Raw genomic sequence first — 27,377 nt, forward strand, 5'->3', positions numbered from 1 at the left:
ACTGCAGGGGGCAGGGGTTCCAACCCTGGTCAGGGAACTAAGATCCTGCAAGCTGTGCAGTGCAGCCAAAACAAAAAAAGAAAAAAAAAAGAACGATAAAAACTGTCATTACTTGTAAACATATCCCAACGTGTGCATCTTAGAATCAATGAAATATAGTTTTATCATCATCCCTATTTTATGGGTAAGAAAATTGAGGCTAACATCACTTCGCTATTAAAGGGTAGAACCGAGATAAAATCCTCTGGAAGCTTGCTTGGGGCCTAAGCTCTTAATCAGTGTACACACTGCCTCTCTCATTAGGAATACCGCTTCGAGTGTTTTAGGCCAAGACTGCTGGTTATCACCCAATACCCATTCTCCCCTTTCTTTCTTTAGCAATACAACCCTTGAGTTTCAGTGGGCACATGGTTGCCGGCTAGAAACTACATTTCCCAGCAACCCTTGCAGCTAGATGTGGCCATGTGACTAAGTTCTGGCCAATGGGATGTAAGCAGAAGAGAGGGCTAACACTTCTGGGCCAGTCCTTACAAGGAGGAAGCGGCACCCTGCGTCTTCTCTTCCCTTGTTGCCCTGGCTGGAATGCAGATGTGCTGGCAGGAGCTGGAGCAGCCATCTTAGATCTGAAGATGGAAGTCACATATTGGGGTTGGCAGAACACCAAGATCTTATATTTATAAGAGCAGCTAGAATTGCCACATGGGCCTTATTTGCTTAATCTTGGGCAATTGTGAGAGAAAAAAAGAAACTCCTATTTCCTTTAAACCACTGTTATTTTGGCCTTTGTTACAGTAGCCAAGATGTAATCCTAATTAAAACACACTATTACATGCCAGATACTGCCCTGGAGGCTCAGTTCCTCCCCTCCAAGAGTACAAGCTCATTCAGTGAGAATGCATATAAAACACCCAATGCAATGCTGGGCACAGAATATTAGTTCCTCACACAGACAAGGGTAACTCAGGCATTAGTTGCCTGCATATCTTGACATTCTCCTGTTTTCTCCAAATCCTACCCATGCATGGCAGGAAAAACAACATGAACGCTATTTTTCTGGGTTCCTTTTCCCAACTCCCCATCACCTCTGCCTTAACAAATCAAACATTTTCTTGATTGGTAGAGCAATTCACAAGTCAGCTTGGACCTGCCTTTACAGGCTAGAATGGTTCCTCCTTCATCTAACAGCTCCATCCCCATTTTCCTTGCTGGGGTCCTGACCAGCTTGGCTATCTCTGTCCCCACTCCTCACCAGGCCAGACCATGACTCATGGTCCAGCCTAACCAGCCAGAGTTTTCCATCCCTTTGGCCACAAGAAGTGGTTTAGAGATAAGACTCACCCATGCTAAACTGATCTGCATCTTTACTAAGAACTGATGATGTGGATGATGGGAGAATGAAGATCTATCTCCTCAACAAACATTTTCAGCTGTAGGGATCACGAAATCTATCGCAGTTGCTAAGGCTGTATAACAAATTACCCCAAAACCTAGGGACAGAAAACAGACATATACTATGCTTACAGATTCTGTGGGCCAGGCCAAGACAAGGGCACGGTGTAGATAACCTTTCTGCTCTACACTGTCTGGGGCCTCAGCTGGAAGACCCCAAAGCTGGAGGTTGATGCTGGCTGTCAGCAAAGGGCCTCTGTTCCTCTTCATGTGGGCCGTCTCTCTGCACAGGCCAGCTTGGGCTTCCTTATAGCATGGTTGCTGGCTTCCAAGTGTCCAGAAAGAGAACAGGCCAGGCAGCAGCTGTATGCCTTTTAAGACCTAGCCTTGGAAGCTACCTAACATCATTTCTACAATTTTCTATTTGTTGAGGCGGTTCCAAAGGGCATTCAAGGTCAAGAGGAAAGAATATAAACCCTCCCTATCTTTTTAAAAAATTTTATTTATTTATTTTTGGCTGAGTTGGGTCTTCGTTGCTCCACGCGGGCTTTCTCTAGTTGTGGTGAGTGGGGGCTACTCTTCGTTGTGGTGCACGGGCTTCTCATTGTGGTGGCTTCCCTTGTTGCAGAGCACGGCCTCCAGAGTGCAGGCTCAGTAGTTGTGGCTCGCGGGCTCTAGAACGCAGGCTTAGTAGTTGTCGCGCATGGGCTTAGTTGCTCCGCGGCATGTGGGATCTTCCCGGACCAGGATTCGAACCCGTGCCCTCTGCATTGGCAGGCGGATTCTTAACCACTGCGCCACCAGGAAAGCCCAAACCCTCCCTTTTGTTGGGAGTATGTCGACATTACATTTTAGAAGAGCATGTGGGATGGGACACATGTAGATGTGGCCAAATTTGGAATATACAACCTGACACAGAAACCTAGAGTTACCATCACCCTTTGTCAAACAAATGAGGGTATCTACAAAATGAGGCCAACACACAGAAGAAAGCAGAACAAAGAGAAGGAAAGACACCATTTGAGCCCCTGGATACAGCTGTACCCGAAGCTAGGCACACCTATAGATTCTGTTCTCCACTTAGTGAACCAATAAATATTATTTTTACTTTAGAGATTTGGGTTGAATGTCTGTCATTCGCAGCGAAAAGAGTCCTGAGTAACACAAGGTCACTAAGATGCTCGGGTAAGCCAGGACTCCAGCAGTTAGCAGCACGAAGCACTAGCTGGGGCTCTGGAATGACACGTTTTCCTCTGCTCTCGGCTAACCAGAATCCCGAGGCCAGCATCCCCAGTATGATTTGCCACTTTTGAAGGCAAGAACTGATGACAGTGAGTTTTTTGTGTGGCTTGGTTTTAAGCAGCCAGAATGTTCCCTTCTGCCACGAGGACAGTACAGGGTAGCATTTGGGAAGTGCTACAAAAACGACCCAGATCAAGGTGAGAGGCAGCACAAGGGAGAGCGACCCTGCGGCCTGGAACATTCCTCCAGCCTGGGTCCCAGAGGGAGATGCCGGGCCTTGGAATGAGAATAACAGCCATCATCTCTAGGATCTATTGTGTGCCAGACTTCGGCGTTTGCACACCCTACCCCTCATCTTTACAGTAACCTTGCAGGGGAGGTCTTATCTTCATGTTACGAAGGAGGAAACTGACGTGGAGACAAGCTAGGCAACTTGCTCAAGATCCACACCAGGAAGTTGTGATGGCAGCGTGGTATTCTGACTGCAGACCCCGAATTCTTTCACACGCCAAGTTAGTGGGCTGGGAGGAACACGGTGCAGGGCATGGGGTGGGGGGCGGTGGCCTTCCGGTTGAGATGATAATGGGTGGGGAGGGGGTAGGGATGGGTGAGATGTCTGGTGTGTCCGGAGCCCGAAAGGCGGGACTCGTCATGGCAGCGGACGCCGACGGGGTGGGCTTGCTGGTGGTCGGAGAGGCAGGGCCTGGAATCTTGCCAAGGCCGTGCTTCTGTGGCCTCTGCAGACTGAGGCCACCCTGAGCAGGATGCTGGCAGCTGGTTAGTGGCTGCGCACCGGCTCCTGCTGGCCAGCCTCCCCATTTGGAGCTTGGCTGGGTAGGCAGAAATGAGTCACACCCCGGTCCTGCCTGAGCCCCCCTCCCTCTGCCTGGGGCACAGCCTGCCCGCCAATCCCAAATAAGCAACGCCCAGGGGTCAGGATCCAGGAGGGCAGGCAGCCCTGGAATAAGCACTCCCTTTGCCGGAAGGACCTGCTGGCTTTGGATTTCTTTGGGGACCTGTGCTGGTCCCACCGCACCATGTCAGGGGTCTGAGCTCAGGGCTGGCTGTGCCTCCAATGAGCCACATGACCCTGGGCAAGTCCCCTCCCCTCTGACTTCCCGATTGTAAAATGGAGCAAATTGAGTGCCCCCTGCCCCCAGGCTGCTTGTTAACCGTGCCTCTCCCACATCCCTGGTGCTGTGCCTCTCCTCTCTCTCCTGTAATCTGCTGTCCATCTTTCCTCTCTGTTCTGTAAACTAGCTCACCTCCTTCCAGTAACCCCCTCCCCCAACCACTTCTGTTGCTTGCAACCCCAAAACCCTGGCTGCAAGTGACCAGGCTGGGCCTCACACCCTGCCTGTGAGCCCGCCCCACACAACCGCCGACATTCCAAAGGGGACAGGCGTCCTCCCGTCAAAGAGCCTGCGGCACAAAGTGCTTTATCAGCTTCTCGTGGTGGCCCAGGGCCCACCCAGCCTCCAGAGCCAGCAGCAGGATCCGTGGGGGCGGGGGGGAGGGACCCAACAGGGGAAGCGTGGCCAAGAAGCACCCTTAGAGTCTGAGCAGAGCTTTCCAGAAGCGGGGTGTGGCCTCCTGTGTCAGAGCTGCTGGGGAAGGCAAGGCAGGATGTGATTAATGTCGGCAGTGGGTGTGACAGCCCGCCAACCCCAGCCCCATTGTTAGCACAGCACACAGGCAGCGCCCCCTTGCCCACCCCTGCACGGTGTCAATCCCCTCTCCTCCCTTCCCATGTACAAATCCACAGAGCCAGGCGCTTAAGAATAGCATCCTACCCAAGACGCAGGCATGAGCCAGAACTCCAGAAAAGGAGAAAGCATCTCCGCTCTTGCCTCGGAGCATGTGGGCTCCCCAGTCTGTGCCTGGCGCTGGCGGGGGCCGCGCTCGGTTTGCACCTTCTGTTCCACGGGAAGGGAAAGCCCGTGCGGTAAGCTCCCAGCCTAAAGCCGGTGCCTCGATTCACCAGGGCAGATGTGCGCTGGGCATCATGTCTGCACATCTGGGGCGCCTCCCCACGGTGCCCGGGGGGCTGACCTGAAGAACTGTGCCCCCCTTCCTCGCCAGCAGGGAGCCCTGGCATGAGATTGGAGGGAGGAAGGAAGGAGAAGGGGGCCGTTACTTATCTCCCACCTTCCTCCCTACAAGGTCACCACAGGGTGGCTGTGCCCTTGACCTCTCCACCCACCTCGTCCCACTGGGTCAGCGACCCACCAGACTGTACTTCCTGCCATACGTTTTCTTTGGCAGCGTTGTTGATGATAGTTAAAAAGAAAAAAAAAAAAAAGGAAGGAGCTGAAATGTCCAAAATTAGAAGTGGGTTACGTTAATTATGGCAAAGGCACCCAAGAATACTATATGGTTTTTAAGAAGTGTTTTTCTGAAAGCGCCGTTATTTTGAGTCTGAGATACCATCATTCCATACGTGTAACACCCATTTCATAACCCCCTTTTCAGGGGAAAAAGAGAAAGAGAAGAAATAGCTGGCATGTTTCTTTTGACATTGATTCTAAAACACATCTTTATTTCAGAAACATCAAAGTGTGGGAAAATATGCAATATGGTAAAATGTAATGATTTGGAGAAAATGTTCTCGATATATTTTTAAGTTTAAAAAAAGTGGGTTAAGAAACATCATGCCTGGAATTAAGAAAAGTTAGCCTGTATATATGTATGTAAGCTGTACTCATTCCACAGTGAGCTGAGTCTATGAAATACACATGCATAGAAAATAGACTGGAAATCAACTATATTTCAATGAAAAAAAAAAAGAAAGAAAATAGACTGAACGGCAACCTAACCACAGGCCAGCAGTGTTTGCTTCCAGAGCATGGGGTCACGAGTGCTTTTGGTTTTCTTCTTTGACACTTTTTGTGTTTTGCCACTTTCCGATTTTATAATCAGACAACTGAAATAACACTAGCTGCCCCTTGTGACCTCCTTTCCACGTGTCTGCACTTACCTATACTGAACGCTTTATCACGATGACCACATTCAGGTCTCGGAACCACCCATTGTGGTGAGAATGCTTGTTATTGCCATTTTGCAGATTAGAAAACTGAGGCTCAGCAGGATGGAGTAATTTTCCCAAGGCCACACAGCTCTTCAGTGGTGGAGCCAGGATTCAAACCCTGGTCGATGTGATTCCAGAACTGAGGCCCTTAACCATTATGTGATCAGCACGAACCTTGCCAAGAGCCCTGCTTCTTCACGCAAGAGGGCACCTAAGGACGGGAAGGGATGCCGAGACGTCGACCACAGAGAGGGCCCCTCACATTGCCTAAAGGCTGAAAGCTGGAGTTGAGGACCAGTCTCTTTGGTCTGAGACATCAGTGAGTTTTGTGACATGGAACGACCATGATTGAGCCAAGAAAGCCAGTGTCTCCAGCCCCGCTAACAGCCTCTCTTGGAGGCATTGTTGGCCGAGGTAGAACAAAGGAAACGGATATTCCCAGAGTGCCACGCTAGGACGCTTGGGCAAGCCCCCCTGCACCCCTCCTGTGGTTTCTGCTTGTTCTGCTAAAAGGTGCTCTTCCGCTTCCTCAAGAGATGAACATTCCCAACACCACTTTTTCTCAGCTGGGGGGCCAAGGGAGCAGCTGGGAGACCTCCAAGCGGGGACAGCGTGTTTGTTTTCTGGAACTCGGCCGAGAATCTTTTCTCCAGGAGACCCCAGGAACTTGTTCCAAACAAACGAAACGGCTGCTGGGGAACCTGGTAGCCAGGAACCCAGGGAGACCAGCGCAGCCCTGGGGAGCAGGACAGGGTCAGCAGAGGCTGGTGTTGCTGGTACTGGGCATCACTGGTCTGCATGTCCATGGCAACAACTGGGGGTGGGGGGTGCGGGCAGGATTGTCCCATCGTCCAGATGAGGAAAGCAGAGGCTCAGAGAGGTGACGTGACGGTCCCGTGGCCAGAACCCAGCCTGAGCTCAGACCGATGTTTTCCCAACTCTTGCCAACATCCCTTGGGTCTCGGGCTTATCTGGGAATACGGTGAAAGTTATGGACCCTTTGCTGTAAAAAGTGGGTACAGGTATTTACATGAAAATGTTGTGTATAATTTCAGGGAGGTCAAGTTCTCCTTGAAAGTCTTGGGTAAGAGTCCCTACCAACCATCCAAATGCATATGTCTCCACACTCCATCTCCAAGCCAGGCATGGGCTCTGGGTGAAGGGGGGGGGGGAGGGACACTGGTCTCCACTTCCTGCCCCAGCCTTGAAGGGGAGAAAGATCCACAACTGTGTTTTCTCTGTAAGGTCCTGTGCACTTAGGACTGGCACCCACGTACGGTAGGGGAGCCAGAGCCGTCCCCCCATTTCTGGCTGTTAGATGCTCTAGCCTCCCCGCCACCCAACCCTCACTCTGCTGAGAAGTAAGAACAACACGGAGTGGGGAAGGGGCTCCTTAGTCCAGTTCTAATAAATCAGTAAACAAACAAACAAACAGACAAAATCCTCTAGCAAACACCTTCTCTGTACAGCAGGCTCTCCCCAACAATAAAAAACACATCTAGGCCCTCACCATTAGCCTGTAGCCATCCCCGTTACAGAATTCTCAATTACATAGTGCATAAAGCTAAAATGTTTCCTACAACCAGTCACTGTTTGATATGGGGTTTTGGTTTCCGTTTTTGTTTTGACAGCTAATAGACGTGAATTCTTTAGGGCAAAAACTTTCCAGCACAATATATGTGTGTTTTAAAATTTATGAATTATACACATGCGCCTCTGTTCTCATATTTTATGCAAAAATCATAAGACCCATATCAACACGGAAATTTGGGGGGCATGGCATGTACCGTGTGGCTTGTGGGACTGACCAGGGATTGAACCCTGGCGAGTCCTAACCATTGGACCACCAGGGAATTCCCTCAACAGGGAATTTTTTAAGGGCTGAGTAAAAGGTGAAATGATGTTTTTTAATGTCCTGCTAATTGTCAGCTTCTATCATCACTGACTCAAGGCAGAAAGATGCCTTTGGGTGAGGATTTTTGCCAATGATCATGGGTTTTTGAATACGTGTTTCAAATAGACTTCTTGATCATCTGGAATCTGGGGCTGTCTTTGAGGTCAGATTGGATGATCGTCTTTGTTTTCTCCATGGGACAGGTCTGATAAAGAGCTTGGGCAGGAATAGGACAGCTGCCTCTGCCGCTTTCTGGCTCTCACTTGTGTTCAGGTTTCGTAGTATTTGCTTCAATCCTCAGTTTCTTTGCAGGAATCTTTCTAAGGCATGTGTTTAATTTAGTGAGGACTAGACGAGGTGGGTATAGAACCTGCAAATCCACTTTGCGAAGCCAACATGTCACAACTTTATGTTGCAGTAGGCTAAGAGCTAGCAAACCAGCCAACGGGACTTTGTGGGGGGAATTCTCGCTCTTCCCAAAGGATACGCGTCGGGAGATGGGTGAGGAGTGACCACGTGCAGCATCACCCCTCCGGGGGCCGAGCCTGTGTTGCCCTCTGCTACTGCATGTTACCTCTCTGCCTCTCCAGCCTTCCACACCTGTTCCACCAGTGCCCTGTGTTGAATTCTCCTGCCAAAAGAGCTGGGGTGGTCTGTTTTCCTGTCTGGACTCTCGTGGATACAGAGGGCCAATGTCAATCCGGAGCCAGATCTCTTGGTCTTCAGAAGTGACCTAGGATCTCTTCCTGGTGCTCAGCAGATGGTTTCACCCCAGGAGGGTGGTCACCGCCTGCAGCACTGAGCACACTGCACTTTTTTTTTTTGATGTGGACCGTTTTTAAAGTCTTTACTGAATTTGTTACAATATTGCTTCTGTCTTACGTTTTGGTTTTTTGGCAGCAAGACATGTGGGATCTTAGCTCCCCGACCAGGGATCAAACCCTCACCCCCTACTTTGGAAGGCGAAGTCTTAACCACTGGACGGCCAGGGAAGTCCCGATCACATTGCACTTTTAATGCACGTGTTTTAAACTTGTAAGACTAATTTCAGGGACTTCCCTGGCGGTCCAGTGGGTAAGACTCCACACTCCCAATGCAGGGGCCCAGGTTCGATCACTGGTCGGGGAACTAGATCACACAGGCATGCCGCAACTAAGACACGGCACAGCCTAAATAAATAAAAAAATAATAAATATTTTTAAAAAGACTAATTTCAGACTTCTGACCTCCAGAACTGTAAGATAATAAATACATGTTAAGGTACCAAGCAGCCAGAGGGAGCTGGTACACTCACCCGGAAGGAAACAAATCCATGGAATGTTTCTTTCGGAGTTCCCTGGACAAAGCGAGGAAGCTCAGGAGACTTTGAAGTCTGCCTTCATAGGAAAATTTAAACTCTCATTTCAGAGTATGCCAAGATGTCAGGTGACTACCGGCTCAATTCACTTCATTTGAATCCAACTCGGCCACACCCAAGTGTGGTAAGAAATTGGCCCATAGTTTATAAAACTCAACAGTTTCATGTAGGAGCCCTGACTTCATCCCAAGTTTTACTGGCCCGAGTCCAGTGATAATGGCACTCGTGGCCGCTGCTCCTGGGTGCCAGCCATTTGTCAAGTTTCAGTATCCTTGGTCCCTGAGCTACATAGCAACCCTGCAATGCGGCGCCCCATTACACAGATAAGAAAACTACGGTACAGAGGGAATAAGTGGCACGCCCAAAGCCAAGTTAGGGAAGACAGAACCCAAGTTTCCAAAGCTCTGGGCTTTCCCAGCTGTCCCGCTTCTGACGTCGCTAACTGTTCATGAACCCAGATGGCAGGAAGAAGGTCTTAGCCCCGATCAGCTCAGGACCAAGGCAGGGCACAGCCCGTTTCCATGCTAGTGACGTGCAGCGCCGTGCGAGTGTCGAGTGAGAGATGAGGACAAGGAGCCTGTTGCCGAGGCACCCACTCCTCCCTTAGCCGGGGCAGCGGACCATAGATGGGTTAGACAGCAAGTCCAGGGATGCTCCAGCCTCATGACACACAGCCACACGAACCTCCTCCCTCGTCAAACTTCCCAGGGATGCTAATGAGTGATCCAGGCAGACACAACAACTTCCTTCCCAGTCCTAGCATGGCGCTCATTCGGAGAACTAGCTGAGGGCTGGACAAGGAGGAAGGAAGCGCGAGAGGCTGCAGAGTCCATCTCCAGAGAAGTGGAGGTGATTAAGCTGGCAGACTTGACCTTCACACAATGTTGGAATGAGCTATGGGATTATCTGGGGCTAGACTGTATCTGCCCAGCTATAAGAATAATGATTACGGAGCACCCACACACTCACAAGCTGGCTCTAATGGAGTACGATGGTCACTGTGATTATGACTGTAAAAAAGGTAATAACAGCCCTGTAATGATATAAGCCCTTCCCTATCCAACCTTGCCACCTCATGTAAAGCACCAGTGTAGTCTGGTGGAGAGAGATTTGGGGCCAGACAGATCTGCACTAGAAATCTGGCATACAGTATACCAGATGTGACCTCCTGCAAGTTATATAACCTCTGTGAGCCCCAGTGTCCTCATTTGCAAGCAGAGCCCTGACATTGTTCTGGCTTCCACACTCTCTGCACATCCATAGGCTTCAGGAGAGGCTGGCTCCAGCCCCAGAAGGCATATCCTGATTGGTCAAGGTCACCATGATGACTCTCTTCCTCTTGTCTGTGATTAATTTAAGCATGGGCATATGATACAACCTAAGTTAAGGGGCTTCAGTAAAAGATTTTTGTTTTGTTTGTTTTTATTTTTTTGCCCTTAAAATTGTCACACAAAGAAAGATAATCTTTCTTCTTCTTCTGGATGCCAGATGTGATGCCTGGAACAGCTGCAGCCACTTGTGAGCATGAGGAGAGCCAAACTAAGGTCAAGGCTGACACACTGAGGAGGGCAGAAGCAGCTTGGGTCCTCAACGGTGTCCTTGAGCCAATACATTCACCAACTCTAGAATCTTCACACCTCAGGACTTTTTGACAATGAATTTCTTTTTCGTTTAAGCCCCTTTGAGTTGGATTTTCCAGTACATGTAGTCAAGAGCATCCATTCTATTGCAGGGCCTTGCTGAGAATTAAATATATAAAGTGCCCACTATAATCCCTGGCAGCCGGCAGCTTTCATTGCCTTGTGAGGTGATAATATAAGAAGCAAGCACAGCAAACCTCCATGATTCCGAGGGCTTTCTTCATTCGTGTGTGTACATTATGCTCCCCGGCTAGAGATGTAAACTCCCTAAGAGAGACAGTGCCTTGGACCTCTGTGCTATGCTCCAGTGTCTGCTTAATAAATGCTCTCCTACTACCCCAGGGGTAAACAATGAGGTTTGCCTACTGTATCAGGTAACCATGGCCCCAACAACGCTGAATAAAATGTCATCACAAACAGCAATCAATGTTGATCACAGGGTACAAACATTCAGTTACAAGATGAATAAGTTCTGGGGAATCTAATATACAGCATGGTGACTAGCGTTAATACTGTATAGTGCCCCTGAAATTTGCTAAGAGAGTAGACTTCTAAGTATTCTCATCACAGACCAAAAAAGGTAACTATAAGACACTGATGAAAGAAATTAAAGACAATACAAACAAATGGAAAGATTTACAGTACTCATGGATAGGAAGAATTAATGTTGCTGAAATGACCATACTCCCTGAAGCAGTCTACAGATTCAATACAATCTCTATCAAAATACCAATGGCATTTTTCACAGAACTAGAACAAATAATTCTGAAATTTGTATGTAAACACAAAAGACCCCAAATAGGCAAAACAATCTTGAGAAAGAAGAACAAAGCTGGAGGCATCGTACTTCCTGACTTTAGACTATACTACAAAGCTACAGTGATCAAAACAGTATGGTACTGGCACAAAACCAGACACATAGATAAATGCAACAGAATAGAGAGCCCAGAAATAAACCCACACACATATGGTCAATTAATCTATGACAAAGGAGGCAAGAATATACAATGTGGGAAAGACAGCTTCTTCAATAAATGGTGTTGGGAAAACTGGACAGCTACATGTGAAAGAATCAAACTGGACTACTTTCTTAACCATATATAAAAATAAACTCAAAATGGATTAAAGACTTACATGTAAGACCTGAAACCATAAAAATCCTCGAAGAAAACATAGGCAGTACATTCTTTTGACAGTGGTTTTAGCAGTATTTTCTTTTTTTTTTGTATCTGTCTCCTCAGGCAAGGGACAAATGCAAAAATAAACAAATGGTACTATATCAAACTAAAAATCTTTTGTACAGCAAAGGAAACTATCAACAAAACGAAAAGGCAGCCTACTGAATGGGAGAAAGATATTTGCAAATGAGATTTCTGATAAGAGGTTAATATCCAAATATACAAAGCACTCATACAACTCAACATTAAAAAAAAAAAACCCACTTGAAAAATGGGCAGAGGATCTGAATAGACATTTTTCCAGGCAGACATACAGATGGCCAACATTACATGAAAAGATGCACAACATCACTAATCATCAGGGAAATACAAATCAAAACCACAATGAGAGATCACCTCACACCTGTCAGAATGGCTATTATCAAAAAAACAACAAATAATAAGTATTGGCGAGGATGTGGAGAAAAAGGAACCCTCGTACACTGTTGGTGGGAACGTAAATTGGTGCAGCCACTCTGAAAACAACATGGAGCTTCCTTTAAAAATTAAAAATAGAACTACCATATGATCCAGCAATTCCACTTCTGGGTATTTTTCTGAAGAACACAAAAACATTAATTCGAAAAGATAAATGCACCCCTATGTTCCCTGCAGCATTGTTTACAATAGCCAAGATAGTGAAGCAACCCAACTGTTCATTGCTGGATAAATGGATAAAGAAAATGTGGTATGCATAGTCAAGGACTGTTAGCCAGCTGTAATAAAGAATGAAATCTTGCCATCTGTGACAACATGGATGGACCTGGAGGGTATTATTCTGAGTGAAATAAGTCAGGCAGAGAAAGACAAATATCATGATTTCACTTATATGTGGAATCTAAAAAACCAAACAAATGAATAAACATAACAAAACAGAAACAGACTTATACACGGTTGCCAGAGGGGATGGGGGTGGGAGGAATGAGTGAAATAGGTGAGGGAGATTAACAGGTACAAACTTCCAGTTACAAAATAAATGAGTCATGGGGATGGAATTGTACAGCATGGGGAATACAGCCAATAATATTATAGTAACTTTGTATGGTGACAGATGCTAACTAGACTTATAGTGGGGACCATTTTGTTATGTATAGAAACACTGAGTCACTATGTTGTGCACCTGGAACCAACGCAGTGTCGTAGGTCAATTATACTTCAATTAATAAAAAAAAAGAAGGTAACTGTGTGAGGTGATGGAAATGTTAATTAGCTTGATTGCGGTAATCACTTCACAGTGTACGTGTACATCAAATCATCGGGTTGTACACCTTAAATGTATTTAATTTTATTTGTCAGTTATACCTCAAAAAGATGGGGAAAACTGACACATGCTACAACATGGATGAACCTTGTAAACATCATGCTAACTTAAAGCAGTCAGTGGCAAAAGACCAAATATTGTACAATTGCATCTCTATGAAATGTCCAGAAGAGGCAAATCCACAGAGGTGGAAAATAGATCAGTGGTTGCCAGGGCTGGGGTTGTCGTGGATAACTGAGGAGTGATAGTAATGGGTACAGGGTTTCTTTTGGGGTGGTTAAAATGTTCTAAAATTGTAGTGATGGTTGTGCATGGTTGTACTCTTTTAATTTTTAACTAAAAACTATTGAATTGTACACTGCTGATTTCTTCCCTTCCTCCGATTTTCCTGCATTTAGTGTAGGATGTGATGCCTAGAGCTGTGGCAGCCATATTGATACCATGAGGAAAGGCCAAAAAGAATCACAGATGCAGTCCCTGACGTCACTGAGCATCATTGCTGGAGCAGCACCACCAACACTACCCATCTCTGGATTTATTGTCATGTGAGAAAAACAAACCCTAAATGTTTAACGTCACTGTCCATTGCAACCAAAGATATTTCTCACTAAAACCCAGCAGCGATTATACAGGATGGTCTAGGATGCCTGCCGAGTGGGCCATCAGACTTAATGAGAAAGTCATATGCAACATTTCAATCCAAGTTCCAGCAATCATTCAGTCGATTACCTCACATGTACTAGTCACCGTGAGCAAGCAGAGCTGCTCTTGGGAGCCGCTAGTTAGCAGGGAACATGGATGAAGTCAAATCTGATGTCAGAAGCATGGATCGATAGTGACTAGCACATGTTATTGCAAAATGTTAACACATATGAAAAACAGAGAAATTTGGTCAAACATGTAGTTGATCCGGACTTCCCTGGTGGTGCATTGGTTAAGAATCCGCCTGCCAACGCAGGTTTGAGCTCAAACCCAACACGGGTTTGAGCCCCAGTCCGGGAAGATCCCACATGCCGCAGAGCAACTAAGCCCGTGCGCCACAACTACTGAGCCTGCGCTCTACAGCCTGCGATCCACAACTACTGAGGCCACGTGCCACAACTACTGAAGCCCACAGGCCTAGAGCCCGTGCTCCGCAGCAAGAGAAGCCACCACAATGAGAAGCCCACGCACCACAACGAAGAGTAGTAGCTCCTGCTCGCCACAACTACAGAAAGCCCACATGCAACAATGAAGACCCAATGCAGCCAAATAAATAAATAAATAAAATTATAAAAAAAACCACAACATGTAGTTGATCAAAAATCTGAAAAGGTTGTAAATCACATCAATTACTTTCTGCACCAGCAATCACTCCCCAACGCGGGTGATAAGTGGGTTGACTGGGTGATCCCTGGTAGCCCTTTACCTCTTTTCTTCATCTGCTAGTTAAGAAGTTAACCTGCCTGACTGCTAAATTCTCTTTCAGCTCAAGTCTTTCCCATCCTGGGACTGATGCTATGTTATAAGGAAATATCAACAATATTTTGGAAAACATTCCACTTTGCAAGCACTTGGGTAGAACCATAATTATACACAAGAGATCATAATTGATAGACAAGCTATCCCACTAATTGGAGAAATTAGCACAGTACCATGATCTTTACAGAAGAAAATGTTTCTGCTTGGGAGAAGCATCACAAAAACTTATTTGGGAATTCAGAATGACCGTCTCAAACATTTAATAAACACCTACTATGTACAAGGCAACTGTCTAGAGCTGGAAACCCAAAGTGACAGAAAAGTATCAGACCTGGTCCCTGCTCTCAGGGAACTCAGAATTTAACTAAGCCACCAGCACATGTGTTTTGACACTACTAACCTTTACCTGGGACATGTCAGCATGGCCTTGCTGTATACTGTAGCCAGGAACGGTTCTGACGGCTCTGTCCAGAAGTTCTTGAGGAATACTGTCCCTGCAGGAAAGAAAATAAGTCTCATTACCAAGAATCACACGTGTGATATGTGGACCACTGGTTAAAAACATTAGCCACAGGACATCCTCTTCAAACAAAATCTTAAGCAGAAGCCAAATACATATTAATATATAAACATACATCATACATACGTATCAGACCGGCTCTGGTTAAAACGCCGGGCAAAGGTCCCTACTTGGTCAGGAAACCCCCATGGTGATTAGCGTCACATAGCGGGGAGGATATGGGGTCTGTCCTTGCTGGCTGTCTACATGGGCAAGTGGCCTCTCTGAGCCTCTTTGAGTCCAAAGAGAGCCGAGCGAGATGACGATGCAAAGCACCCAGCCTCCAGTAGGTCTCGACAGGTGTTAGCTCCTTGACACCATGGTCACCTGAGCCCCAGTGACCCTCCTCGCCCACAGAGGTGTCATCCTGGCCCGGGCTTGATCTTCAGCCTTTCTGGAGGGCACAGGGCAGTAGGATTTGGGGTCAGGAATCTTTTGTTCTAGGGTGAGCTCCGCCACAATCTGTTCTCCTTCCCCCAGGCCTGATCGCCTCCTTTACCAGGTGAGGATAATGATCTATTGATTTCAAAGCATGTCACAAGGCTAAATGAGGCGTGAAAGTGCTTTGTCCCCTGGCATTTCTGCCCTTCCTGCTCTCGGTGCCAAAACCCTTAGCTTGGCCGGAGGCACCAGGAGCTGCCGGCCTTGAGGCCTAGCTGCCACTTGCTGTCTGTCCTCTGGCAGGTGACTTCCCGCACCGTGCCCTGTGCACAGAACCCACGCCCTCAGTGGCAACGACCATGATGATACAGGGCCGTTCGTGTTCTCTGACGCGGGTGTCTGTGATGTAAACACGCACACGCACTGAGGTAAGGGGACCCATACGGTGTCAAGTGCTGGTTCAAAGTCCTGGTGAGACGGGCCACTCCTCGCCTGGGCCCTGCCTACAGCATTTCCAGTGCTGAGGCTTTTGTGGAGCCCCTGTGTACATCAGAACCTGGGGCTGAAGATGCTCCTGGAAATGGTGGTAGCCGCTACTTCTCGAGCATCCGCCAAGCACCTGCATTATCTTAACTATCTAGCCATCTTCCCAAGTCGATATCTTTATCTCCATGTCGAGAGGGCTGAGGCGCTGGGAGGAGGGGGTGAATTGCAAGCTGGGGGTGAGGGAGCCACGGTTAGAGTTTGCTCGTCTGACGTCCGGAGCGCCTGCCCTTACCCCTCTGGTCCACCAGAGGGAAGACGGGTTTGGGAAGGCTCCCAGGGGCAGACCACGGTATCGAGGAAGGCATGCATTCAGCAGCAGGTAGCAGAAAGCCCAGGTAACTGGAACAAATGTGGTTTTATTTTTCTCGTGGGAGAAGCTGAGTTGAGCACCTGCGTGATGCGCCAGCACCACCAGCAGCACGGTCCCCAGTGCCGTGGCCCCTACACCGCGGCCGCGCTGTGCTCAAGGAAGCCCCGACGGGGAGGGTAAGGAGGGATGCCTGACACACTTCTTCTATTAAAGAAGCAGAAGTGTTCTAGAAACCTCTCGGCAGACGTACTTGGGTCTTGCTGGCCAGAACGGGACCATACAGTGACTCCTGGATGCAAGGGAAGCTGGGCACATAAAAATCTGTTTTCCCACCTTTGTAGTCTGAGACAGCGAGACAGAACAGGTTGGGATGGCTCTCAGGTAGATGATGGGCAGTGTTGCACATTCGCCGATCGGCCATCCCGCCCTGGCCTTGGAGACTGGATCAGTGTCCTGGGGCGGCCACAACAAAGGGCCATGAACTGGGGGCGGGGGTGGGGGCGTTACAACAACAGCAATGGATTCTCTCACAGTTTGGAGACCTAAAGTCTGAAGTCCACGTGGAGGCAGGGCCGTGCTCCCTCTTGGGGGCTCTAGGGAGGGTCCTTCCTGCCTCTTCCAGTTTCTGGGGGTCCAGGTGTCCTTGGCTTGTGGCTGCCTCCCCCCAGTCTCTGCCTCGGTCTTAACATGGCCTCTTCCCTTTGCGTTTCCTCTTCATATAAAGACACCAGGCCTACTGGATTAAGATCCACCCTAACGACTTTATCTCAACCTGATGATATCTGCAAAGACCCTATTTCCAAATAAGGCCACATTCCCATGTAACGGGGGTCAGGACTTCAACATATCTTCTGGAAGGAAGCAATTCAGCTCAGAACAGAGACCACATCGGCCTTCTGTCTTCTTCGGGAGGGGAGGTAAGGGCCACACCTGTGCCATCTTCCTCCAAGATCAGACCCCCTACCCCTGCTCCCATGCCTGGGGTCATTCTTGCCTGAGCAAGGGCCGTCCCCAACCCCCTCTCCTGCCTCACGCCCGCCTCCTCAGGGAACCTTCCAGCGTCCTCTGATTGCTCCTCCTCATGCGTGAGGGTTGTCTCGGACATGCCAGAGACAATGGTTTTCAAAGCCCTAACTCCCCTCTCGGCACCGACCCCTCCTCCCACCCACAGTTGACACTGCCGTTCAGTGATGCGCGGGGGTCCGGGTCATCTTCCCAGGCAGAGGCTCAGCTCCTCCCTAGCCCAGGGGATGCTCCGGTGCAGGCAGGGCTGCAAGCCCCCCTCTAGTGTCACCTTTGTGACGGGACGGGGAGACCTGCCCTGGGTCGCGCAGCTTCACAACAGTGATACCCAGGATGGGTGGTGCAATCAGCCTTCCACCTGAGGGCCATCATCCCAACTGCTAACGTTAACTGAGCATCTGCCGGACGCCAAGTGCTCCACACCTACCACCTCAACTCTACGAGGGAGGAGAGTAGCAAGGCGCAGCGTACCCAGAGCTGTGACATGCCCAACACTCGGCCGCTTACTTATTTTTTGTTTTTTCGGTGGGGGGACGGGAATGCAATTTTCTGGGATGTTACCCTAAAGGGGGAATTGATTGTGTTAAGGGACTTTATCAAGATTCCTTGGTTCTAGGAAGGTCTAAAACACCCGGATAAAATGTGCTTAGACTCACCTGGTTCCCGGGTCTTCAGTAACTGGTTGACCACAAGAGGGGCACTTGGCTGTTTTCCATCAAACTCTGGAGCAGAGGACCCTCACAGCCAGCTCATCGTGGTGTCTCTACGTCGCGTGCAGGGGCCAGGAGCTCTGGTAGATCCCATGGATGAACACAGGACGGAGGTGCGTCAGCGGAAGAGATGGAATTGCCTGACCCCAATCTCCGCGTCCTCCCCGACCTGCATAAAGAGCAGAGGCGGGTTAGCGTCTCCTGCTGCACAACAAGTTACCACAAACCTAGTGGCTTAAAATAACACCCACTTATCACCTGACAGTTCCGTGGGCCAGAAATCTAAACAGGCTCCACTGGGTTCTCTGTTCAGGTCTCACAGCCGAAAAGCCCTGTGTCCCCCAGCTGGGCTCCCATCTGCGGGAGAATCTGCTTCCCCGAGGCTGTGGGTCTGAGGTCCCGTGTCCTTGCTGGCTGTGGGCTGGGGCCATGCTCTGCCCCGGAGGCCACCCACATTCTTTCCCACGTGGCCCCAGCGGTCTGCAGAGCAGAAACGGCGTGTCATGGCCTCCTGATCCTTCTAACATCTCTGTCAGCCCCCTCAACCTCCAGCCAGAGAAAACGCTCTGCTTTTACAAGATTCACCTGAATGAGTCAGGGCTGCCCAGATAATCTGCGTATCTTAAGATCACCTGACCTGGGACTTTAATCTGCAAAATCACTTCACAGCAGCACCTGGGTTAGTGTTTGGATAACGAGGGACTGGGGCCGGGGTGGAGGCTGGGGGCATCCTTAAAATTCTACCTACCTTGGGGGAGTCTTTAGAGGGGATTAGCTGCAAAGACAGCCCTCCCCTGGATCTCGGGGTGGAGACACCACCCCTTTCCTTCTCTGGTACAAAATGGGCTGACTTTTGGCACAGAGGGATTTATAATATGAATTCACCCCTTACATTGAAGGAAAAAGCATAACAGAGGCGTGGCCTCCAGGGGGAAACCCAAATATTTATACCGAACAAGCCTGTCTTCTGTAAGGCTGTGGGGCAGGCCAACTATTTGTTCACACTTAGGAGAGTTGGCCTCTGGTTTCTTTTTCCTTTTCTCAGAACATTTTATTTATTTATTTAAAATTTTTTTATAATTAATTTATTTTTATTATTTATTTATTTATTTTGGGCTGCGTTGGGTCATCGTTGCTGCGCGCGGGCTTTCTCTAGTTGCGGCGAGTGGGAACTACTCTTCGTTGCGGTGCGTGGGCTTCTCATTGCGGTGGCTTCTCTTGTTGCGGAGCACAGGCTCTAGGCACGTGGGCTTCAGTAGTTGTGGCACGTGGGCTCAGTAGTTGTGGCTCGTGGGCTTAGTTGCTCTGTGGCATGTGGGATCTTCCCGGACCAGGGATCGAACCCGTGTCCCCTGCATTGGCAGGCAGATTCTTAACCACTGGACCACCAGGGAAGTCCCTTTCTCAGAACATTTTAAAGTGACCACCTGTCAGTGCTTCTCAAAACTGATTCTCAGAGTAACATCTGATGAGTTTCCCAATTCAGCAGACTCTTTGTCACTCCTGAACGACTTCAACAGCAGCATAAGGCATCCATGGAGGGCCCCCAGGCTCTCAGCACACAGGCTGCAGGGGCTCCGGGTAGTTCTGCTTTTCCCTCTCTGTCCCCCCAGAATTCATGTCTACCTGGAACCTATGAAGGAGACCTTATTTGGAAATAGGGTCTTTGGAGGTGTAATCAAGTTAAACGGGGTCGTCCTGGATAAGGGTGGTCCCTGAATCCAATTGGTGTCCTCATGAAAAGAGGGAAGTCTGGACACAGACACACAGGGAAGAAGCCATGTGAAGACAGAGGCAGAGACTGGAGTGATGTGGCCAGGAGGCAAGGAAAGCCAGGGATTGCTGTGAATCACAGAAGCTGGGAGAGCGGCCTGGACCAGTTCTCCCTCAGAGACGTCAGAAGGAGCCAACCCTGCAGACACCTTGATTTCAAACTTCTGCCCTCCAGAACTGTGAGAGAATAAATTTCTGTTGTTTTAAGCCACCGAGTTTGTGATCATTTGTTTCTGGCAGCCCTAGGAAACTAATATACCCACTGAGTGGTTGTGTTTTGTAAATGTAATCTCTGGTTGGCTGTAGACCTCACCACTCCCTATTTTATTCTACCATCTAGCTTTGCTCATTAGCTTTCTGCCTGGCTCTTGAAAGCATTTTAATTTGCAACCCCAGGTTTAATGAATACATCTAATAGAGCTGGGTTTCAAAAGCAAATACCTCATATTTTACATAAGAGTAAACTCCAAACAGATCAGGGATCTAAATATGACAAAATGAAACCGTATACATAGTAGAAGAAAACATGGGTCAATTTTTTTATAACCTGGGCGTAAGGAAAGGTTTTCTAACCACAATTCCAAATCCCCATGCAATAAGAGATGAATAAATTTAACTACATAAAAATAAAAGAAATCTTTTCAAGGTTAAAACACCATAAACGAAGTCAAAGGCAATTGACAAATTGAGAGAGAGTACTTACAACATAAATCACAGATAAAGAGCTAATATCCCTAATATACTAAAAAAAAATCTTAAAAATGGACAGAAACAAAGACCCAAAACTTGATAGAAAAATAGGCAAAAAACATGAACAGGCTAATTCATTTACAAAAAGACACAAGAATGGCATCCACACCTGGTTCTCTGACCCTGCCAGATTGTCACTTCTCTGTTATAATTTAATAAATCTGTTTCTGCTCAAACTAGGTATAGCAAATTCTGTGTTTGCAATTTATTTGGTGAACACAGGCTATTTCCAGATCTCAATGCACCTAGAAGCATAAAGACTTTTCAGCCTACAGTACATCCAAACATTATTTACACAAGACTCTGGAGACAGTTTTAAAAGAGTTCACGGATGTATTTTCAAGTAATCACAGTTTTCTTTCAATAAGAAGACTGCATTCCGGGGTGACTACTTTGAAGGAGGGAGAGTTACTGTGTTGGGTGAGCTCTGGTATGATTGTTTGAAAAGAAACTTTCCGTATTTTAGAGTTACACCTTGTCACCCAAACAACACGTTCTCTCCCTTTGGAATGTGGTTTTCACCCACACTTGGGTCTGGGTGTGTTTTGTGTCTTGAGACTTCAAACCAAGAACTGAAGACTTGGTTGGGGTGGCCCTGGGAACTACCCAGTGCCTCTGTCTCTGTCCCTGCCTGACACTTCTCAGAAACCCACGCAGGATCTAGAGGAGGCAGGTCAGGCTTCAGCCTAGTGCAAAGTCCAGGAGAAGCAGAACTGCCTTTTGAAACTCAGCAGATCACAGAAACAACCTGAATGCCTGACAATAGGGGATTAGTTGAATAAATCATGATACATTCAAACAAGATTCTGGGCCGCCCTTGAAAATCACGATTTGGAAGACATTCCACGACATGGATAGACATCTGGGGTACACTGTTAGGTGGAAAAAAACAGATGGTAAAATGGGGAGCACAGTCCTAATTTCGAGAAATATACCATTTCTGTAAAAATAGGTGTGCATGTGTATATATGAATACAAAAGTGTCTAGAAAAATATATTTTAACATGTTAATGTTGGTTATGATTGAGAAGTGACATTATTTGACTTTTAGGTTGTTTTTCAGTGAGATATAATAATCTCTTTACAAGGAGCACATATTATCTCACAATCAGACAAAATAAGTGTTTTTTTAATATATATATAATCCCCAATTTATTTGCTTTAAAATACTTCAGAAAGAAAATATATGTATTTCTCCCACTCCAGGGAGAAATAGATGAAATAAAAGTGGTAAAATGTCATCTCTGTTGGACCTGGGCCATAGGGATGTGGGGAACGACTACGCTATTCTCTCGACTTTTGGGTATGTTTGAAAACTTCCAATGTAAAAAGGTAAACAAAAGAAACCCAAAACACTCAAAACCGAGAGCAGCAGTGAACAGTTAGCTTTCAGAGGATATCATTCTTTCGGCATAAGAAACATAGAAATGTGAATAACAAGCAAATATACAACAGAAATAAGGCTGTAGAACTTAATGATGAGAATTCACTATTCATTGGCTGTGTGGCCTCTTTTAAGCCTCAGTCTCCCCACCTGTAAAACAGGGAGATCCAGGACTTCCCTGGCGGTCCAGTGGTTAAGACTCCGTGTTCCCAATGCAGGAGGCACCGGTTCCATCCCTGGTCGGGGAACTAAGATCCCACATGCTGCACAGCGCAGCCAAAATAAAAATAAAATAAAAAATAAAATAAAATAAAATAGGGAGATCCTTGCAGAATGGTAGGCCTGTAACACAGGCTTCACTCTGATTATGACTGCAGTTGTCGACCCAGGGAAGCACTAGAAGCCTGAGAGCGAGAACGCCTTGCGCCTTGCCCGAGGGGAGTCGTCCAACTTCGGTGTGCCCCAGGGAGCTCGCCACATGCAGATTCCAAGGCCCCGCCCCACAGAGCCTGACTCAACACCTGAGGTCAGGTTTGGGAATCTGCATCTTAAGTAAGAGCCCAGGTAACTCCCACTGGGGAAACACTGCATCCAGCGCAAGGTCAAAGACACCCTGGAAAGCAGGTCTGCCCTGGAGGAGAACGTGTGGTCATGCAGAAACAGGGCTGGCTGTGGCTGGGGTCAATTGCCCATTTATGACCCCAGGTGGATTTTGTCAGCAGTCACGGCTAGGAAGAAGTGGCATGCCACAGATACCTTTGGAATCTCCAGTTTGCAGAAATAGTGAATAATGACTTGTCACCTTTGTGCTTTCCTCCCTGAGGGACAGAGTCCTGGCAGCTGATTTAGGCCAGGATCTGGTTCCAACATGTCTGAACCGCGTGCCCCCAGGCCCACAACTGACCGCTCTGCATCTGTAAAATGGGAACAACGACAGCACCATCAGGATTCCTCGCACCGGCTCGTGGCCGTCACTTGAGGCTATCAGGAGCCGAGGCACAGAGCAAGGATCCCGCAGTAGGATTAGGGAGGCACTTCTTAAGTCCTGCACATTAGGGGGTCCCTTTCCTTTCTCAATCACAGGAAGGCAGGGCCTAGGACAAACAAAAACATCTAAGTGGAGACCACACACATCCTGGCCATACATCTCAGGGAAAAATAAGCGGTGGGTCCAGGCACGGAGCCTATGCTTTTAAGGCACCCTTGTCTTAATCGGAGTCTCAATCTTAATTCTGTTTTCATTTTCCTAACCACAACCTGGCCTCCACGCTCTTCCTCTCTGGCCGGGATTCTAAGTGAGAGGAGAAGCAAGGCCATGGGGTGGGGGAGATGGAGAGCCATACTCCAGCTGGCTGATCTCTTGTCTCAGCCTGGTCCCTGCCTACTGAAGTAATTCAACAGTGTCACTGATTCAGACACAAGAAGTCATCCCTCGCACATCATAGCTTCATTGCAAAATCATTTGGGGAATTTCGGGTGAACCCCAAATCTTTCTCTTTCTCAAAAATAATATTAAAGTGGCACAGTGGTTAAGAATCCGCCTGCCAATGCAGGGGACACAGGTTCGAGCCCTGGTCTGGGAAGATCCCACATGCCGCGGAGCAACTAAGCCCTCGCGCCACAACTACTGAGCCTGTGCTCTAGGACCCACGAGCCACAACTACTGAAGCCCGTGTGCCTAGAGCCCATGCTCCGCAACAAGAGAAGCCACTGCAATGAGAAGCCCGTGCACTGCAAAGGAGAGTAGCCCCCACTCACCGCAACTAGAGAAAGCCCGCGCACAGCAACGAAGACCCAACACAGCCAAAAAATAAATAAATAAAATAAATTTATATATTAAAAAAAATAAATATTAAAGTAATTTCTGCTCCACCCCAGCTCTATGGAAAATGCAGACAGACACATTGTCCTACTGTAGACCGAGAGCTCTCCTAGACCGCACTGTCATCCCTGGGCCCTGTGTCAGGCACGTGGCAGGTATGGCCCGAAGGAGCGAGTGAGCCTGCTGTCCTGCTCAGCGTTGTGTGGGGAATGTCTCCCTGCTGAACACACAGCCCCACCTCCCTGTTCCCTGCAGCCCCCTTTCTCTCACATGGAGGGATGCCCCTTCAATCTCCTCCCATGGGTCCCCGGCCCCTCCACTTTGTAGCAGCTGGAGAAACACTCAGGTCCCAGTGGAAGTAGAGCAAGGGAAAGTGAGAAGCTCCAAACAGCCCAGGGCTGGAGGCTGTTTCAGGGAAGGATTCCCCGGGTGGCAGGGAGAGCAAGCAGAGCAGAGAAAACAGAGAAAACTGCAGCCTCAGGGCCGGCTGGGAGTCAGTGCCCACCCTCTCCCCTCCCTGGAGGCCGCTGGGGAAGGGAACAGTGTGCGGAAGGGAAAGCTCCCTCATGGACTGGCGCCCGTCTGCTTCACAGCAGGGAGTCCAGGCCGTCAGTTCCTTAGAGTCGGGGGGCCTGGGTCTCAATTCTCCTTAGAAGCCCCAAACCCCTAGTGGGGTCTGGTCCAGCAGGGCAGGGATTTAATATCTGTTGAATTAAATTGAGCTAGACTGAAGCTGAGGGGGAAACAACACTGTACGAGTTTCCTGGGGCTGCTGTAACAAACAACCACATACTTGGTGGCTTAACACAACAGAAATGTATTATTTTACAGTTCTGGAGGCCAGAAGTTCAAAGTCAAGGTGTCGGCAGGGCCATGCTCCCTCTGAAGGCTCCAGGGGAGGGTCCTTCCTGCCTCTTCCAGTTCCTGGTGTCTCCAGGTGTCCCTTGGCTCCAAAGCTCTGCCTCTGTCTTTGCATGGCTTTTTCTTCCCGAGTCTCTGTTTTTTTTCTGTCTCTTACAAGGACACTCTCCTTTAGGACCCACTCTAGTCCATGATCTCATCTTGATTCTCATCTGAATTATAATTACAAAGACCCTTTTTCCAAATAAAGTCACAGTCTGAGGTTCTGGGTGAACAGGACCTTTTGGGGGACACTCTTCATCCCAGTGCATACATTAAATAGCAAATAGCACAGGCAGAAGTGACAAGAAGGTGGCTGGGAGCTGGGAGACCTTGATCTAGTTACTTGTGGCTCAGTTGTCCCAGCTGTCAAGGGCTCCCATTAGCATCTCTGACCTCCACTGCCAGCTGGGAGGTGGGGTTCCCGGCTGCCTTTTACAAATGAGGAAACTGAGGCTCGGAGGGGTTGAACGTACGGGCAAGGTCACATAGCCAGCTAGAGCTGGGAGTAGAATCCAGGTCGACTGGCACCGGAGCTTAGGGATTTCACAGCCAGGAAGGGCTGGGTTTGAGGAAACCCCCAGCACCGATAAGGTCCCAAGATCTTTCCACTCCAAGGAACTTAATTTATCAAAAGAAAGCAAAGGTGAACTGTCTTGGTTTTCATGTTCCTTCACTTCCTCATGTCGTAGATTTTGGAATGCGGCTACTTCCCTGGAATCACTTGAGAAAGTGAGATCAAAGAGAACAAGGATTAATTAAATTATTCCTAGAAATTAGTCTGTACTAGGGAAGTAAGGTGCAGAGACCCAGCTGGACCCAGCCTTGCCCCTGCTGCCTATGAGGACCTAATACACTTGGAAGCTACGCTGACCTTCACCTGGATGCCTGCTCCTTCCCACACTGGCCAAAAACACCAGGTGGTTCAGGAAAGATTTGCCCCAGGAGTGGAGGGGGTGGGGGATTGGGAAGCAAATCTTCTCCCCCCACCCCAAGTATGGCTCTGCAGTGTCTGTTCAACTTTGAAGTCCAGAGGTTGCAGAACGTCTTGTTAGGAAGTTTCTAGTACCTTGGACCATGTTCTGAAGAAATGCATTCATTTATTCAATCAATCTCTATTGTGTACTGCCCAAGACCAGGTTGTCAGCTCCAAAGGCGGGAGGGCAGGCTTTGTTCGCAAGGGGCCCCCCAGGGTTCAGAACCTGGCGTCCACCAGGCCCCCGTTGAGCTGCTGAACAAATGCAGGAACAGGCCCTGTCCTAGACCACAGGACGTCAGAAGAAAGGTTCTACTGAAAGGGCAGGGAAGAATGAATTTCTTGCTCCCGGGCCTCGGTTTCCTTATCTGGAGATGGCGGACCGCTGCCTGAAGTTGTAGGGTTATAGGTGGCTGGGCCACCAGCTTCTCCCCCGCCTGTCCCCAACCCACAATCCGTGCCAATGCAAATGCTCCCTGACCCTGGCCGGTGTGCTTGCATCCTCTCGGTTCCCGGAGCTGAGGAAGTAACCCGCTGAAAGGAGGCCGACTTAATGGCTCCATTTGGATGAGGTTTTCGCACAGAGCTTGTTCCCGTCACATCTCAAGGCAGGCCAGCCGCCTCAGAGGTGCGGGCGCCCGGCCTCTGTGAACTCACGACCTTCTCACGGGCCCCGTGGGCGGTTATCAGCACCCTCATTTTCGGGGGTGGCGCCCAGGGCTCAGAGAGGCCAAGCCACTCGCCCAAGGTCACACAGCTTCGCAGAGACAGAGGGGGAATGGGGACGCGGGTCTCTCGAGCCCCGCTCCAGCGGCTTTTCGAAGACACTCGCTACCTTCCTATTGTGACGCTCAGGAATAAAACGGGAAGCCCGGACGCCCGCTTTCACCTAAAACAATGCTCCACGCAGATCTGTGTGAACAAAAGCAACCAGAAATCCGCCTCGGGTTTTCGGCCCGCCCGGCCCGCCGGCCAATTGACTCCGCCGGCCGCCGCGGGGCGGGCCGGGGCGGTTCCAACGTGATCGACAGCCCCGGGGAGGCGTGGCCGCGGCAGGGGCGAATTGGATTGGGGACCCGGAACAATCATGGGCCGAGAAGGCGCAGCCCGAGCCAATCAGCTCGGGGGGCGGGCCCGGCCGCCTGGCTGTCGTGAGAGGCGGCCTCCCCGCCCACTTGCGCCTCGTCCCGGCGCCCGTCAGCTGCGAACGCGGCGCTCGGCCCGGATCCGTCCGCGGCGCTGGAAGCAAAGGCGCGAGGCCGTGGCAAGTGCCGGCGCAGATCCCTCCGCCGCCCGCTCCCGAGTTCGCTCCGAGCGCCGCTCCCGAGCCGCCGCGGCCTCCGTCCCGGGTAACGGCCGTCGGCCCAGCGCGGCGGCGCGGCGGCATGGCCCGGGCGGCTCCGTCGGGGGGCGGCCCGCAGTGACAGACCCTGCGGCGCGGGGGGAGATGGGGGCGGCCGCCTCCCGGGCGACGACGACGACGACGAGGAGCAGCCGCCGCCGCCGCCGCGCACCGGCCGCCGCCGGGGACGGGCGCGGGCCAGGAGCCCGCCCGTGAGCGGGGGGCCCGAGGCCGATCGCCGCCCCCGGCCGCCCCGGCCGCCCCGGGCCCCCCCGGCGCCCCGCGCGCGCCCGCCCGCCGGCCCCTGGCGGGGGTCTCGCCCGCGCCGCGCGCCCCCGGCCCCGGCGCGGCCCTCGGCTCCCGGCCGCCCTCGCCCTCGCCCGGCCCCGGCCGCGCCCCCGCCCGCGCCCGC

The 27,377-nt window shown here is 49.6% G+C and overlaps 1 protein-coding gene across 1 annotated transcript in view; it reads right to left on the reverse strand.

Moving 5' to 3' along the window:
* Nucleotides 1–17,487, reverse strand: part of JPH3 (junctophilin 3) — a 156,557-nt gene extending 139,070 nt beyond the window's left edge. Inside the window, exons 1-2 of the mRNA XM_082368711.1 lie at nt 16,619–17,487; nt 14,890–14,983 (exon numbers count right to left, since the gene is read on the reverse strand). The gene's annotated coding sequence lies outside the window, so the exon portion shown is untranslated. The remainder of the gene's footprint in view (nt 1–14,889; nt 14,984–16,618) is intronic.
* Nucleotides 17,488–27,377: the final 9,890 nt, after the last annotated feature.

The sequence above is a fragment of the Balaenoptera borealis genome, assembly GCF_965194805.1.
Source record: "Balaenoptera borealis genome assembly, chromosome: 19".
Classification (NCBI taxonomy): Eukaryota; Metazoa; Chordata; class Mammalia; order Artiodactyla; family Balaenopteridae; genus Balaenoptera; species Balaenoptera borealis.